Raw genomic sequence first — 18,359 nt, forward strand, 5'->3', positions numbered from 1 at the left:
TGGACATTTTCAGTGTCATCCTCATTGAAGAAACTGATGACGAATATGAACATCTGGCTCAGCAAGAAAAAAATGGCCACCATACTGGAAATACTAGATGTCCAATCAGCACCATTTTTGTTACCACCATCCATTTAAAAGCAGTGACAACAAAATTTGGAAGTGATCAGATCTGCACCAATTTTTTTAGAAGGCATATTATTTTTTCTAAAAACCCCACATCAATATGACCTTGCATTCAGAGAGAGAGCAACAAAACTAGATTTTCAATATGGCCAACATTATGATCACCCTTAGAGCAATGACGGACATATTCATGACAGTGCAGACATCACAATCTGGCAAAAAACACACTGATATAACTTTCTGCTGAGGTGAATTTGCAAGAACATTACAAACTGGACGCCAGTGTGGCAGCCATATTGGACATTACATCAGCTACATTTTCATTTAAGACCAACTAGACATCAAAAGAAGTCTTTCAGTGAAAATACCACACTGATATCTCATCCATTCAAGGAGGAGAGGCAAGATTCTCATGATGGCTACTTGTGGTGGTGGCCATGTCTTATGTCCAATCTGTATCATTTTCATTTTTGGACCAAGCAGTCCTTGGGATGAATGTGTGTGTGTGATGTTTCATGGAAATCCTCCTAGTTAAAGATTTTTGCCAGTGGACAGGAGGCAGATGATGGATGATGGGTAACAGGATATTCCATGAGCCCTTCTGGTCTTTGAAAATTAGAGCTAACAATTGCACCTTCCTTCACAATTCAGCAATTTTTCAAATACCATACAGAGTCCATATGAGTTCATGAAAAATTCAAAAAGAACAAAAACAGATGCACAGATATAAACCTTTAGCATGCTTTCAGCAGGTTTTCATGTTTTCAAACTCTGATAGAACTACAACAAGCAGAATTGTATACTAATTTAATTGACATTGAGCTCAGAGACTGATCCAACGCAATACTGTCTGAACCAGTTAAAGACTTTAAAATCAAATGATTGTCTTGAAGTTACAAATTTACAACTAAGACCCCACAAAGATAAACAAAATCCTGTAAAATAAACAAAATTCTGCATTTTTTTAAAACAAAAAGACCTGAAGACTGCATGTTCAGTATCCAAATGAAATATTGACATCCTGGCAGAATTTCTTTATCCCACTTGATCCCAATGGGACCCAACCAAGATTCAGATGAAATTTTATGTGGAGCTTGATTAAACTTGAGACCTGCAGTCTCCTTAGTAATGACATCTGGTCTGCAGTAGCAGAAGCAACAGACAGTAATCCTGGATTAACCATATGACCACATGACCCCAGCTGTAAGTAGGAGAGGAAATAAAGGTCAATGGTCAAAAGCATCAGACATACCAATATATTAAATAATCACACTAGAATATGAATGTTGACCTGCAGAAAGAAATCTGAATCTATTTTGGACTATTTTTCTGAGGGGGTCTGCCATCTTCATTTGTCTGATTTTCATTACCAGCTACATATGCAGAGACCCTGCACTGCTGGATACATTATACATGGCTTCCCAGAGTGTGATCCTAAGACTCAATTCATCGTAATGGAGAAAATATTTCAATGTTATTATAGCTATTGTTTTGGGTTCAAAGCCATTTTTCAGCACAAGATAAGCTATAAATGACAACAGAATATCTGGTAGAGGAAGAACCTGTAAAAAATCCTAGGAAGAACCAATGACTGACAGCTTTCTCACATACCCATGCTGGCCAAATCTGATGCTCAAACTCAAGCAGAGATCTGTAACGGCGAGTACTTTTGACCACTTAGCCACCCAAAGAGATGAAGGTCTTCATTATATGAGGTGGTAACAGTAAGGATGTTCACATACAGTAAGACCCCTCAAAAGCAAAAAAACCTGCAACCAATTAAATTTGGGTTTTGGGAGATTTTTGGTTAAATGAGCATTTTGCAGATGTGAAAAAAATACCATTTTTATAAGCACTTATGTGACTCGAAAGAGACAATTAGAACATAATAATGAGAACATCTGTGTCTGTGTAAAAATGCAAAAACTTAAGACTGTTTCTTTACATATAATTTATATTAGCTGAACAATGTATGTGCCTTCCAAATATCACATCTGATCACATGAATAAATACTGCTTGTTCCACATATAAACATAATCTTTGTCTTAAGAAACAAGATATTTTTATAACTTTACTAGAAGTTACCGTCAGAATTGTGAATAATAATCCATAATGATATCCTCTGTTTATAATGTCCAGTCATCACTGAAAACCATTCCCATACAAGATCATTTAGTTTGTCAAATCTGCAAGCAATGTTGCAAGAACATTTGTTTGCATCATTGTTGTTTGCAAATTCATTCTTCCAAATTCCATTTTCTTTATAGTATTCACTTATCCTCCTATTTACTTGTACCCTCCCATGGATTTTTAAAATAAACAACAAGCATTAAGGATATAAAAAATTGTGCAGAACTTAGAATTATCATTCCTCAAGTTATAATTTCTAACCTGATTGTTGCTAGGTGGTCCCTAACATTGTCCTCTTGTTTCATTTGAACTAAATAGACGTCATTGGACAAACAGACAGACTGCCCAATGTCCTTATCCACTTTATAGGACAGTCCATTTTCAGGAAATACTGTTATCTGCATCCAATATTTGCAATGCCTACATGTAATATTTCTAAAAAGAACTGACAAAACAACTCTTACACATGTTCTACAGGTTATAACTGCCAAATTTCTGGAATACGTGTTAGAAAAGAAACTCCCATGTGGTTTAAAATGCATAGAAGTTGTCAGTATTAGGGATGCCCTTGTGTCAATCGGGTTAGAACTGATAAACTGACGAATGAAATTTTGTTCATTATTTTTATATCCTTATCGCTTTTCGTTTTTAACATTGGTATCAGGTTACAAATGAAAGGATAGGTGAATACTAAAGAAAGAGTAGAAGTTCCGATGCCAAGTTTTTCTCCCTTGTTCAGTTCTACATATGCTTAGCTGATCATTCTGATATTATGTGACAGTCATGAGATGGCAACTGACAAGTCTTGGCTGATCATTCTGATATTATGTGACAGTCATGAGATGGCAACTGACAAGTCTTGGCTGATCATTCTGATATTATGTGACAGTCATGAGATGGCAACTGACAAGTCTTGGCTGATCATTCTGATATTATGTGACAGTCATGAGATGGCAACTGACAAGTCTTGGCTGCAAGTGACACCTGATTTATGCCATAGATGCATTTCTGAGGTTATGGTGTAAATCAAAAGTAAAGTTAATGCATGTACGCAAGCTGCCCACAATTTACAGCACATGATGCCAGTGATGACATAAAAATGAGTACACTGGCGAAAATTCAATGATATTTCTTCATTATAAATGCGGTTAGAATGAAAGCACATATATCAAATTGGCTTACCTAAATAAGTACACATAAAACTTTTGCTCCTTGGAAAATCAAAAGAATGAATCTGCATGACATGCAGAATGCTGTTTTGTCCATTTCCATTGACAAAGCATCAAAAGCAAACATGCATGCCTTATTATTAAAACCCAAGTATTTTTAATAAATTTTAAATGTTCTATTGTTAATTTATACAAATGAACTGCTTTAATCATAATTTGATAATAAGCAGATAAACATAATTCTAAAGTAAATCCTCTCTCAACAAGCATTTAGTTATGAGTAATATATCGTAACACAGTTTTTAATTGTGCAAAGATTTCAGAATTGTTTTAACTTGGGTGATCTTGGGATATGTTCTCACCAATAAGTCTACTACAACAGTACTATTATGTGCTAACCATAAATAATCTAGTTCAGTTTATGTCAGGAACAGCAGGACAAGTTTTAAGTGAGTTGTTTGGATGGGTTTCCAATTTATTGCTTCAATTACAAAAAGATGGCCATGGAGCACCATGAAGCTGGCTATCAGCAAATCCCCAAATCCAAGTTTCTTATCCAACATTTCCCCATCATAGCCTCACGTTTGTTCACTGAAGCTCATTTCAACTTCATAATCAATGCAACTCAATGGAATGATTGCAGTCCTGCAGTCTTTGATGACCTGGCCTCAGGTCAATAAAACAACACTTTTTCATATCAAATTTTCATAGCAATAAGAATGAAAGCAAAACATGCAACACTGACATGAAAACATCTCATTTGGATTGCATCACACCAATTTATCTGATACTATTCAGTGCCCAAACATTGTAATTTCCCTACAAATAAACTTTATAGTACATAATATCTCAGCAGCAAGTTGTGGCATTTAGTCACTCTGACATGTCTTCACTACATATAGTATCAATTATTTTTAAATAAAAAATACAGACTGCTACACACAGGTCAGTACTATGCACTATCATAAAAATGAAAAGCTATTTTATAGCATTATATACGTTTTAAAAAATGCTAATCATTCTGTTTTTTGTTTTTTTACATGCACTTCTAGCAAATTACTACAACAGAACAAACCCTGGGGGTTTCCTGGGGGTTTCCTTTTCTAAAGCATGCTCATGGGATAAGTATAAATTTCAAGCAGTTCATCCATGTATTGATATGTGTGACTCGTAATGAGACATTTGCATTGAACACCTACACATATCCATAAGTTCTGATAGAAAAAACCCTGTTTTCTCACCTGTCAACTGTACATAAATTCAATTTTCTTTAAGCAGATACCAGCTAATCTAGACTGTTTCCAGTGTTCAGACCAATTTATACTTGATACATTGTCTTTTAGCAGATCATAAAGAAAACTAAAAACCAGTCACTTAACTAGAAGCTTGCAATAGTAACTAAGAATGCAATTCTAAGCACTTGATAGCAAAAGAATATTCATCATTTGTATTCAGTTGAATCAACCAATTTAAAGAGTGAGATAAGAAAAGGGCCAAAGCAACCAAAAATATTGACAATTATCCGTTAGTTTATGAGGATAAAATGTCCGACTCAGTCAAACTTGCCTTTTTCTGATGATGAACATAATTTGACTTCACAGTGTAACCCATATTTCAGATTTACTCATGGTAACTGGAACATGTTTCTTTTTGTAGAACTAAATTGTAGGTATCATCTGTAAAACAGTCTTAGAATCAGCCTACAGTCAGTACTGTTACACAAAAACATATCGTCTTAGAATCAGCAAACAACCAGTACACTACTGTTACACACCAACATTCAGTCTTAGAATCAGCTAACAACTAGTACACTACTGTTACACACCAACATTCAGTCTTAGAATCAGCAAAAAAAACAGTACACTACTGTTACACACCAACATTCAGTCTTAGAATCAGCAAACAGCCAGTACACTACTGTTACACACCAACATTCAGTCTTAGAATCAGCAAACAACCAGTACACTACTGTTACACACCAACATTCAGTCTTAGAATCAGCTAACAACCAATACACTACCGTTACACACCAACATTCAGTCTTAGAATCTGCAAACAACCAGTACACTACTGTTACACAAAAACATATCGTCTTAGAATCAGCAAACAACCAGTACACTACTGTTACACAAAAACATGTGGTCTTAGAATCAGCAAAAAACAGTACACTACTGTTACACACCAACATTCAGTCTTAGAATCAGCAAACAACCAGTACACTACTGTTACACAAAAACATGTGGTCTTAGAATCAGCAAACAACCAGTACACTACTGTTACACACCAACATTCAGTCTTAGAATCAGCAAACAACCAGTACACTACTGTTACACACCAACATTCAGTCTTAGAATCAGCCAACAACCAGTACACTACTGTTAAACACCAACATTCAGTCTTAGAATCAGCCAACAACCAGTACACTACTGTTAAACACCAACATTCAGTCTTAGAATCAGCTAACAACTAGTACACTACTGTTACACACCAACATTCAGTCTTAGAATCAGCTAACAACCAATACACTACCGTTACCAACAAACAGCCTTCAAATCATCCAACAACTGGTCCACTACTGTTACACATCATCCTTCTGCAAGTAAAGCTGTCATACAAAACTGCACTGCTGTCCTCACTTTATTATATTGTAAAATACAGGAATTATTTCTTCCAAAACTGAATGATAAATTTATTTCCTTTAAGTTACAGATTGTCTCAATCTTGTCTAACATATGAACACCTGTGCCACTCACTACTCAGTAAAAATCTTGTTTAAATTTCCTTAATTCCTTTCAACATTGAATTCCTCCATTATAAAATACAGAATGTACCTCATTGTACAACCAGTATCACTAATCTATTACATCCAGGCCTTGTGTTATTTTTAGAACCAATGATATCAAATAGCATTAACATTGATAAATTGAATGAGAAAACAGGTTTTATTAATCAAAATGCTGTTCTGATTAATTCATGGCTTATTTAAGAACAACAATAAGTTTCTTGTCATTGATGGTCTTGTAATTTTCAGGTGAACGAGATTCTGCAAACATTCTGGAAGCTTCTTAGGGTTTCTCTTCTACAAGGAAGGCAAACGGTAAAAACAAATCACTTTCTTCTGAAATTACTTGCACATGGATGTGTATAAAATACATGTAGAAAGAACTGGACTATCAAACTTGAAAAAAATACTTATAATTTTCCTGCTACTGTTGTAACATTTATTCCTACTGCTTGCACACCTTTAGGAAAGGGAAGATAGCATTCCCTACTCAAGAGTTCTCATAAATAATAGCAAATATTTTTCCATTGCACTTCCATTACATTTTTAGGACTTCTTTAGGACATGGTTTGTAAATTATCATTCCAATGTACATGTACCATCCCACCCACCACCTTTTACTACTTATTCAGTAGAAGGAAACAAAACTTGGTGACAGTATTCCATTATGTACAACAAACTGTAATCAAGCAAGTTGGAAGAATGTTACATTATGTCTGCTATGTGTGGTAACTGGGTAAGGTATGTGGTCACATCTGTTTTGTGTGATAATTGGGTAAGGTATGTGGTCACATCTGTTTTGTGTGATAATTGGGTAAGGTATGTGGTCATGTCTGCTTTGAGTGGTAACTGGGTTAAGATATGTGGTCACATCTACTTTGTATGATAATTGGGTAAGGTATGTGGCCACATCTGCTTTGTGTTGGTATTTGGGTAAGGTATGTGGTCACATCTGCTTTGTGTGGTATTTGGATAAGGTATGTGGTCACATCTGCTTTGGGTGGTAACTGAGTAAGGTGTGTAGTCATATCTGCAATGGCCATAGTAGAGTAGCTGGTTAGACAGATCTTTATTGTACATACTGCAAAGTCTATCAGAAAATTACCATTTCATTGGGGGTGGGGTTTGAATTAAGACAATTTTGTTTTCTTTTACCCTGATGAGAATTAATTTTCTGCAGCAAATATAAAGGAGACAATTAGTTTTCTTTCTACTTCATATCAGAGCAAGAATATTTTGTTCAAGCTATATGGAGACCTGAAGTTGGTTTCAAAATCCAAGGTGCCCCAACTCCACCACCACTTGAAGAAAATCTTTGGTTGTTTTCTTATTCATAGGGTACCATTTCATGGTTGTTATAAGCTAGGAATTCAAGATCCAGTAATCAATGATCCTTCAATGGGAACGATATGACCCTTCCCCCAATGCATTAATTCCAAGTCCAGATGAAAACTGCATTTTTCACAAAACTATGAAACTTGATAATAAAATTAAGTCAAAAGAATTAAGAGTATCCTCAAAGTACCTTCGCATCCAGATAATATCTGTGGCCTGGTTTTGGTCATTATAATACCTGTGGCCTGGTTTTGGTCATTATAATACCTGTGGCCTGGTTTTGGTCATTATAATACCTGTGGCCTGGTTTTGGTCATTATTAATACCTGTGGCCTGGTTTTGTCATAATATCTGTGGCCTGGTTTTGGTCATTATAATATCTGTGGCCTGGTTTTGGTCATTATTAATACCTGTGGCCTGGTTTTGGTCATTATAATATCTGTGGCCTGGTTTTGGTCATTATAATATCTGTGGCCTGGTTTTGGTCATTATTAATACCTGTGGCCTGGTTTTGGTCATTATAATATCTGTGGCCTGGTTTTGGTCATTATAATACCTGTGGCCTGGTGTTGGTTATTATAATATCTGTGGCCTGGTTTTGGCCTGTGGCCTGGTTTTAGTCATTATTAATACCTGTGGCCTGGTTTTGGCCTGGTTTTGTCATTATAATATCTGTGGCCTGGTTTTGGTCATTATAATATCTGTGGCCTGGTTTTGGTCATTATAAGTAAACCCTGAATATTGAGAGGGTCAGATGAGGAGATGAAATGCCTTTAAATCCTAATACCTCAGCAAGTCATCTAATGATGTCAACTAATTAACCAAGCTATCCCCACACAATGTAAGTGGCCATCATGCAGGTGTCTGGTTGCCAACTGAAATCCATACCAATCATGTACTAATGTAATGTGATCTGAGAGACTGACCAGTCATGAATCAAATATCTGAATCATTATTCTCCGGAGCTGTTTAAGATGACATAATTGTACCTTCCTAAACTGTTGATACTCAAAATGTAGCATTTGTGTTTAAACAATGTGCGTGTTGAAAGGATATTTGGAGTAGAAAGTGTCAGCGAGTGGTGTTGAGATTTTAGAACTTTAGTTTGTCAATTTTTAACATTCTGGGTATATGGATTCATAACACTACACTGTATCAACAGCTTTAAGACATCATTTGATGACCTGGCAGCACGAATGACAGTCAATATAACGCCCCTGGGTAGATACAGTTTGGATTCATAACACTTCACTGTATCAAGAAGCTCTAAGATATTGTTTGATGATCTTGCACCATGAATGACAGTCAATATATCACACCTGCAACTAAAGTGTTAATGTAGCTTTAACAATTTCATTCATACAGTGTCTGCAGAATGACAGTTTATAGTGATGTCTAGCACTGGGACATCATGTCACAGACAGTTGTAGCATCATGTTCCATCCAGTCACATTATCCTGACACCAGGCTAACAAGTCTTAACACTAAACTCTTAAAGCTAAACGCCATGTGAGGCAGCTGCAAGTACAATTTTTATAAGTCTTTGGTATGACTCTGCTGGGGTTCGAACCCACAACCTTCTGCATCCAAGGCAGATGCTCTAACAACTTAGGCCAATGGAGTTGTCACGCAACTAATACAAACAATGTATAAATTCACAATGATACTTGTAAGAGGTTATCTTCTGCATGAATGAATTTAAAAGCTTCACTGCATTGGTGAAATTTCTTCAATGAAATGTAAACCTACACTCATCATGCTTTTTCATCATGCTAGCTACTGCATCGTATGGGTTCAATTTACACTGGCATAATCCTAATCACCAAAAATGTGAAAGATGAACTTCCAATTAAGTACAACCATGAGTATTTTCATTCCATCATAGGTGGCATAAATATTTAATAACTTGCAACATATATTTCTTTAGAAGAAGATCATGATGCTTAAATGTTGGAATGTAAATAAATAAAACATAAACAAAACCAAATGATTAACAAATTCTTGCAATGGAATGCAGTAGTGTGATATATGCTGGCATGTTTTCCTGCCAAATGTTGTTTTTAAAAGAGATATTGGTTGCTACTTTTAGTAAAATTTCTAGTGGTTACCAAGTAATTCTGAATCATTTAACATATGTATCTTTTATATTATTATAGTTGAAACTGATATACAATCTACACGCGCTTATAGATCAAATCAAGCTGCAAACAAAGACCCTGATCTGCCATATCATAATATCATGGCAGATCAGGGTGTATGTATTGTTCTACCAATTACTCCAAACAAACTACCCAGATCCAGATCTGCTGGTGCATTATACGCCAACAGATCTGGGTCTGTGCATTTTGCACTTGGATTCTTATAAGCGAGAATATAAGGTAAACCTTGTTTGTATCTCTCCATTATACTGTTACTGTTAAGTATGGATAAAAATAAAATTGTCTCATCTATTTGTCAGACTCAAATATGCAGTAAAAGAAATTAACAAATTTCTTTAATTATACAATATAACTTGGCAGCATTTACTGAAAAACAATTATTAATTTTGACAATGACTGGAAGAGAGAAAAACAATTATTAATTCTGACAATGACTGGAAGAGAGAAAAACCGGAAATGATGTAATTTTTAATATAAAAAACAATGGAAATGCAAATAAATTATCATGATTTATTTTTTCAAACTTTTATTAAAGAGTGTGCACAAGTCTGTAAGCAGAAAAAGAACATACCTGCCAATACATTCCTTGCAGACTATTATCTAGTACTCAGTACAGGTGAGAAAAACACTGTCTTGTCTTCACTTGTTACTCTCTATGATCAACACATAACACTTTCTGACTGAGACACCTGATGAATGTTGTAGCTCCAGCCAGCTGGTTTGAGGCAGGCAACTTCAGACCTGTACCTGAATAGTTGCCATGTACCTCCACTGCATGCTGCCACAGGAAACAATCATGCATGCTATGATAGTGGGAAGCTGAGTGTACCATGTGACAGAGACACCTTACTGCTGCTACTGATTACTTTAGAAGATGTGGTTCAGCACAGAGCAGGCAAGCATTATGCTGCTCAACAGGCACCTGCTGATCTCTCTCTCTCTCTCTCTCTCTCTCTCTATCCTAATCTGATGACAGAGCTAAACTGGATCAAGCAAAACCTATAGTTCACCACAATATCACTGGCAATAATGGCTTTGTGATACAGCCAAAATCTATATATGACCCTAAAATCCCAGTCCTAACTGAGCATTATTAGATTCAGTGGATGCATAGGCAGAGGCCAATTCTTTAACATGTTGTGTCACTAGAAGTTTGTTGCAGAAAGATTCAAGTTGGCCTAGAACTGGACACCAGAACAGGAAGCAATCTATTACACTGACGTGTGGCAAATAGTCAATTAAAAAAAACTGTTGACTTTCACTGGAACTCATATACCAAAAACAGGATTTATTATTGGGCATGGGTACATATTAATATACCTTACAAAAAACCTACTCTGACTTAAAACTGAAGTATGCTTGACTTGTAAGTTACTTCTACATTTCATATGTAATGAAGTAAGTGAAATATCAGTCTGTGTTAAGTACAGTATAAGCAAAAAAAATATTGATTCATGCATCACCTACATTTCACTTATAAGTTATTGGTGGCATAATCCATACATGTTAAGGACTGTTTTGTTCAAATAAAGCAGAGCTGATTCAAATAAAATTGGTATGCTTTTATTAGTGAAGTAGTAGGGAACTAAGTTTATGGACTTTTTAGTCATTTTCTGCATTTAAAAAAAATAAAATTTCATAGCTCCACAACAGATTTACTGATTTTAACCCAGAGTTGTATAAACTAAAGAGAATTTCTTGCATCTCTTATTTAAAATGCTTTTAAGTTTTTAAAAAGTTTGAAAGAAGAATTTCAATACTGATGCACCTTAAGTATCAAAACTAGAGTACCAATATATCTGTGTAAATGTGTAAGCATAGGCTTGCATATGTAGTATGTACAAGTCCATGACGCAAAGCAGTCATCTGGTAATGATAATGTAAATGGTCAAACAGTCATCTGGTAATGATAATGTAAATGGTCAAACAGTCATCTGGTAATGATAATGGTCATGCAGACTCACCTATATTGTTCAGCTGAGCATGGAAAATTACAACATTGTGCTAATGAAATTTTATTTTAAACAATGTGCCAGTGCACCAACTTAAATACCATATCACAAATTTCATGAATACCTGATAAAAAGCATAAAACGCAAAGACACTACCCTGTAACATTTGTTACAAATAAGAAGATGAGTTTGAGAGACAATATTTAATTTATACCTGAAAACTTAGGTTAGGAAAGCAATATTTGTTTATAAAAATGTATTCTTCTTACTCAACCATATTTCTTTCTTTTAATCAGACCTTTTCTATGTATCCCCATTTTAGCTACATTAAATGTTGTTGATGCTCTCTTACTATTTATTTTTATTATTATTATTATTATTATTATTATTATTATTACTATTATATTATTATTATATTGCTATTATTATTATTATTATTATTATTATTATTGCTGTTATTATTATTACTATTATTATTATTATTATTATTATTATTATTATTATTGTTGTTGTTGTTGTTGTTGTTGTTGTTGTTATTATTATTATTATTATTATTATTATTTAACAGCAGTTGTTTCCCTTGTTAACACTCTGGAGATGGGTTTACTAATAAATATTTATGTACCATGTTTTGGGTAACATCTACAGAGAACTACTGCTGCAACTGCATTTTCAAACTGATGCAATTTTTGCATTTGAATGGTAACTATTTTGCTTGTTAATTTGGGAATGGTAATGGCAAGCAATACCAGTACATGTGCAGCAACTGATTGTATAACAATATAACAGACACAAACAATTGTCATTGGATTATTATGTAGGTGAGTACAAGACGTGTTGTATTTTGTCAATCTATGGGCTGCAGTTGAGAAGTCATATTATATTGCTGCAGTGCATTTTGGTCCTCAAGATTTAATGTCAGATGAGATGACCTCATAGTCATTTTGGTCCTCAAGATTTAATGTCAGATGAGATGACCTCATAATCATTTTGGGCCCCAAGATTGAATGTGTCAGATGGGATGACCTCATAATCATTTTGGGCTCCAAGATTTAAAGTGCCAGATGAGATGACCTTATAATCATTTTGGTCCCCAAGATTTAAAGTGTCAGATGAGATGACCTCATAGTCATTTTGGTCCCCAAGATTTAAAGTGTCAGATGAGACGACCTCATAGTCATTTTGGTCCCTAAGACTGAATGTGTCAGATGAGATGACCTCATAATCATTTTGGTCCCCAAGATTTAAAGTGCCAGATGAGATGACCTCATAGTCATTTTGGTCCCCAAGATTTAAAGTGCCAGATGAGATGACCTCATAATCATTTTGGTCCCCAAGACTGAACGTGTCAGATGAGATGACCTTATAATCATTTTGGTCCCTAATATTTAAAGTGTCAGATGGGATGACCTCATAGTCATTTTGGTCCCCAAGATTTAAAGTGTCAGATGAGACGACCTCATAGTCGTTTTGGTCCCCAAGATTGAATGTGTCAGATGAGATGACCTCATAGCCATTTTGGTCCCCAAGATTTAAAGTGTCAGATGAGATGACCTCATAGTCATTTTGGTACCCAAGATTGAATGTGTCAGATCAGATGACCTCATAGTCATTTTGGTCCCCAAGATTGAATGTGTCAGATGAGATGACAGTTTTATAAGTAATTTATACTTATCACTGAAATATGTGAAGTATACTTCATTTATAAGGCAAATGCCTAATTTGCATATTCAGATATAAGTGAAATGCTTAATTTACATATACAATCCTAATCCTTCTATATAAGTCACTTACAAGTTATCCATAAGTAAAGTGGTATGTCACCTACAAGCCCATACAAGTGTGTAATATGTCACTTGTATGCCCATACAAGTGTGTAATATAAGTCACTTATATGCCCATGCAAGTGTGTAATATAAGTCACTTATATGCCCATACAAGTGTAATATAAGTCACTTATATGCCCATGCAAGTGAGTAATACAACTTACTTATAAGCCCATACAAGTGTGTAATGTCACTTACAAGCCCATACAAGTGTGTAATGTCACTTACAAGCCCATACAAGTGTGTAATGTCACTTATATGCCCATGCAAGTGTGTAATATAAGTCACTTATATGCCCATACAAGTGTGTAATATAAGTCATTTATATGCCCATGCAAGTGAGTAATACAACTTACTTATAAGCCCATACAAGTGTGTAATGTCACTTACAAGCCCATACAAGTGTGTACTATAAATCATTTATAATCCCATACAAGCGAGTAATACAAGTCACTTACATGTCACTTACAGACTTTTTCTGTAAAGGATGGTCTTCTTTCATACATGTGACTTTCTAATTTTCTTATTAACAATAAAACTTTCAAAATGAATAACAAAATCCAGCCAACAAATTAAATACATTTTTAAAACCAGAAATGTAAAGCAACAACATTATTCAAAATATGATCTTTTATCAAATATATCTGGTTCAGAATCAACACCTGCAAAATTATGACCAATTTTTACATGATCTGTAAACCATGTAGTAGATATAAAAATATGACCAATGTGACATATTTTGTATCATGTTACAACGGTAATTATCAAGAGCCACAACTCTATCCAACTTTAAGCTGACAGGACAAAAGCCACAAATGGAACATCTAGGTCCAAGAGACTATAATTATACCACACTGCATCTTGTAGTAATCACAAGATTTTCAAGATAGATAATAACCTTTTCAAAATGCCTGTCATGGTGACCATTTTGGATGCACAAGTAGTGCTATTTTCATTTAGGACCAATTAGACCAATGTATGAATGTCTGTGTGTAAAGTTTCATTGCAATCCACCAAGTAGTTTAGGAAGGGATAACAAATTTGTGGAGCTAAAAACCTGTAAATGGCACATCCAGGTCTTGAAATGATTTATATACCAATTGTAATGTTGATAAGTAACTGTCAAAATTGGACCTGAAAAATTTAAAACTTTAAAAGATCACATGCAGTAGGAAATTCAGTTGCCGAGCTATGAGGTCTAAAACACTGTATACACTCGCTTATAAGAGGAGTCCAACTGAAAACTGCAAAGAGCCATATCTGTTGTTGCAAAAGGTGCTGGCAGATATGGGTCTGTGCAGTTTAAAAGCAATCAGTAGATCAAACAAGACAGACCCTGATCTGCAGGTGCATTATGCTACAGCAAATCAGGATCTTTGTCATTTTGAGTTTGACTCAACCTGTAAGCGAGTACAGATGGTAAGTGTGAATGGGCAGACAGACAGACAGTTCAATTGCAAAGGTACAACAAAGAGACTTAGAAAAAATGTAGGTTACAAATATATGACTGTTGCAAATAATGTAGGTTACAAGTACAAAAATTTATTAACTGACACTGTACTGATACTTTGACACTGCATTATTGGTATGCAGGCTTAGAGTTCAATTAAAATGATGAAGTGAAGAGACCTATGAACCCCTATCATCAGCTGGCCTTTAAATTAGTACCCCTTTTAGGCTATATTGAACAATTTGCCTGTTTAAACTTTGCAATCAAACATTAGTGATTGAAACAGGATGGTATAAAGAGAATTGGCAGTGGAACAGTAGCATGACAAATGACATGCGAGATGAAGAACCCAGGCTGATGTCTAGGAAGCAATCACCCAATGTAATCACCAGGAAATACCATTTACGTTTCCATACATCACTCTTCATCCCTGTCTCCCTTACACAAATAGTGCATCTTCAAATTGTCCTGTTTGACAAATTGTTACTTTGTGTGATTCTGCATCCCACATCCCTCATGAACACAAACTGGTTACATAAGACTGACAGCAGCTAAAACAGTAATCCATTCTACGACATATTTGATCACACTACTTTCATTTGCCTCCCCTGGAAGCATTCCATGGAGAGCATTAGGAGATAAGGCTAAATACAGTAGATGGCACAGAGAAATCGAAAGCAATCTCATCTGTAACCTTGGAATCATTTCTCTGTTTTTTTAAAGATTAAATATATTCAATCAATTTCTTACACATCAATTGAAATCCCAATAAAGACTCCAAGCATAAATCTACTGATTTCACTGTCTTGTTTGAAATACAACTTTCCTACTCAAATTTAAGCTAGCAAAAAAGTGCAATCAGTTTTCCATTTTAAACTTATCCAGACAAGCTATCCCATTAATGCCATTATCACTGCTATTAAACTTATCTAGTCAAAACTGTATCATTAGTACTGCTATCAAAATTTGTTTTGTTTTACTTCACATGAACACAAGTTGGTTATCTAGTGATGAGGCAACTAAAGTAGTGCCCATCATAACAACCACTAAACCACCAGGACCCTATACTAGTTACTTAACCACTATGACTCTATACTATCAAAGTAACCACTATGACTCTATACTATCAAAGTAACCACTATGACTCTATAATATCAAAGTAACCACTATGACTCTACAATATCAAAGTAACCACTATGACTCTATAATATCAAAGTAACCACTATGACTCTACAATATCAGAGTAACCACTATGACTCTACAATAGCAAAGTAACCACTATGACTCTATACTATCAAAGTAACCACTATGACTCTACAATAGCAAAGTAACCACTATGACTCTATACTATCAAAGTAACCACTATGACTCTACAATATCAAAGTAACCACTATGACTCTATACTATCAAAGTAACCACTATGACTCTACAATAGCAAAGTAACCACTATGACTCTATACTGTCAAAGTAACCACTATGACTCTACAATAGCAAAGTAACCACTATGACTCTATACTATCAAAGTAACCACTATGACTCTATAATATCAAAGTAACCACTATGACTCTATACTATCAAAGTAACCACTATGACTCTATACTATCAAAGTAACCACTATGACTCTATACTATCAAAGTAACCACTATGACCTTATACTATCAAAGTAACCACTATGACTCTATACTATCAAAGTAACCACTATGACTCTATACTATCAAAGTAACCACTATGACTATACTATTAAAGTAACCACTATGACTCTATACTATCAAAGTAACCACTATGACTCTATACTATCAAAGTAACCACTATGACTATACTATCAAAGTAACCACTATGACTATACTATCAAAGTAACCACTATGACTCTATACTATCAAAGTAACCACTATGACTCTATACTATCAAAGTAACCACTATGACTCTATACTATCAAAGTAACCACTATGACTATACTATCAAAGTAACCACCGACTCCATACTTTCAAAGTTGACCAACCACTGTGACTATTTTCAAAGTAACCAACCACTGTGACTCTATACTATCAAAGTAACCACTATGACTCTATACTATCAAAGTAACCACTATGACTCTAGACTTTCAAAGTACAATTAAATTTCAATTTAAATATGACTAAATCATGACAACTCAATGCTACTAAAGTACAATTAAATTTCATTTAAAATATCACTATAAAGGAAAATTTGGTGATAAAAACAGTATAGTAAGTGTCATCAGAGCAGAAGTTAGTGTAATTACGTCCCTAAGTGGTTTAGAGATTGAAATTTTCTACCTGTCTATGCTTAAATATTTAATGATCAAGTACTGGTACTTACTTTTGTAATGTGTTTGATGTACAAATTCACTTGTGTAATGTGTTTGATGTACAAATTCACTTGTGTAATGTGTCTGATGTACAAATTCACTTGTGTAATGGGTTTGATATACAAATTCACTTGTGTAATTGGTTTGATGTACAAATTTACTTGTGCAATGTGTTTGATGTACAAATTCACTTGTGTAATGGATTTTTGATGTACATATTCATTTATGTAATGTGTAATGGTTTTGATATACAAATTTATTTTGTTTAATGGGTTTGATGTACAAATTCACTTGTGCAATGTGTTTGATATACAAATCCATTTGTGTAATGGGTTTGATATACAAATTCACTTGTGTAATGGGTCTGATGTACAAATTCACTTGTGTAATGGGTTTTGATGCACAAATTCACTTGTCTAATGTGTTTTGATGTACAAATTCATTTGTGTAAAGTGTTTTGATGTACAAATTCAGTTTTTTTCAATACTATCAAAGTAACCACTATGACTCTATACTATCAAAGTAACCAAAAAAAAATTACAATCACCATACACAGCTCATAAAACAGATCAAACATTTTTTGGGTACAGAATACAAAAGAAATATATTTAAGTTATATCCTTACTTCTAAGTTCAGTCCAAATGCAAACTACAAAGATCCAGATCTGTGTCACATGTGTCAAAAGATCTGTGTCATATAATGTGCCAACAGGTCTGGGACTCCGCAGTTTGTTAGCGATCATCAGTTGAACAAACAAGAGACCATAATCTGCTGGCGCATTATGCAGTGGCATATGATGTTGTTTGTAGTGGGCAAGACTTGACTAGCATGAGTATATATGATATATAGGAAATGATATTGTACAAAAATGTCACTTTTAAACTTCAAATTCTTCCTGACCTTGAAAGGTAAATGAGTTTGGTTAATTACTGAATTATACTGTGTGTGCAGCATATATTAACACTGATCTAACACTTAAACATTTTGACAACAATGAACTTATTGTAAACTGTATATAAAATATTTTGATAACATTGCAGTTATTATATACTGTGTACATAGAAGGTTTGGTAGCGTTGCAGCCTTTCCTACATGTACACCA

At 34.6% G+C, this 18,359-nt stretch overlaps 1 protein-coding gene and 1 long non-coding RNA gene across 2 annotated transcripts in view; one reads left to right on the top strand and one right to left on the bottom strand.

Moving 5' to 3' along the window:
- LOC149788590 (E3 ubiquitin-protein ligase PDZRN3-like) overlaps nucleotides 1–18,359 on the bottom strand; it is a 405,601-nt gene that overhangs the window by 240,725 nt on the left and 146,517 nt on the right. The gene's annotated exons all lie outside the window — the stretch shown is intronic.
- The window catches only part of LOC149788591 (uncharacterized), a 38,932-nt gene continuing 32,880 nt past the window's right edge, over nucleotides 12,308–18,359 (top strand). The window contains exon 1 of the long non-coding RNA XR_016424175.1: nucleotides 12,308–12,475. This is a non-coding gene — a long non-coding RNA (uncharacterized LOC149788591). The remainder of the gene's footprint in view (nucleotides 12,476–18,359) is intronic.

The sequence above is a fragment of the Sinohyriopsis cumingii genome, chromosome 11 (assembly GCF_028554795.1).
Source record: "Sinohyriopsis cumingii isolate HCF-2022 chromosome 11, ASM2855479v2, whole genome shotgun sequence".
Lineage (NCBI taxonomy): Eukaryota > Metazoa > Mollusca > Bivalvia > Unionida > Unionidae > Sinohyriopsis > Sinohyriopsis cumingii.